Source organism: Pyrgilauda ruficollis, unplaced genomic scaffold (genome assembly GCF_017590135.1).
Source record: "Pyrgilauda ruficollis isolate IOZ18807 unplaced genomic scaffold, ASM1759013v1 scaffold100, whole genome shotgun sequence".
Classification (NCBI taxonomy): domain Eukaryota; kingdom Metazoa; phylum Chordata; class Aves; order Passeriformes; family Passeridae; genus Pyrgilauda; species Pyrgilauda ruficollis.
Window position 1 is genome coordinate 1,533,370 of NW_024508102.1, and position 646 is coordinate 1,534,015.

A 646-nucleotide genomic window follows, 5' to 3' on the forward strand; every position below is an offset into this window, starting at 1 on the left:
GCAATGAGGAATTTGCATGGAGAGGGCAGGAGGAGAGCAGAAACAAGAAATGGGACATGGGCTGCCTCAACCCCCAGGTCAGTGCTTTAGAGACCAACACTGCAACCAGCCCTGGGACTGATTCATGGGGCAGCCACTGCTCAGACCCCTCTGCAGGGGCATTGTCCAGATCCTACAGCATGTCTGATTCCTTCCCTCGCCCATCCTTCATCTGGGATCCCAAGGCAGGGGGGAGTGGAATGGGCATGTATGAGGGATGAGAAAGGACTCTCATACCCTTCCTCCTGGAGCAGCCCCTCACCAGATGCTCTGCTCAAGGTCCACCCTGACCCTCCTCCTCCTCCTCCTTCCAGCCCCAAACTCCTGCAGAGCCTGGTGCCCTCCAGCACCCCAGCCCGGCACAGAAGACAGCCACACTGTTCCCCTAAGCCCTCCTCCCGTGTGGGCCACGCACCGCCCTCAGTCTCGCTTGATTTCCCAAAAACTACAGCCTAAACCCAGTGATACCCCTCACGCCCCAGCTCTCCACACCCACGTCCCCTTCGCACCAAGCCCTGCCCTTCACACCCCCTGCCCCAACCCTGTCACCCCCTCAACCCTTTACACCCCCTGCCCAAACCCTGTCACCCCCCCAGCCCCTCACACC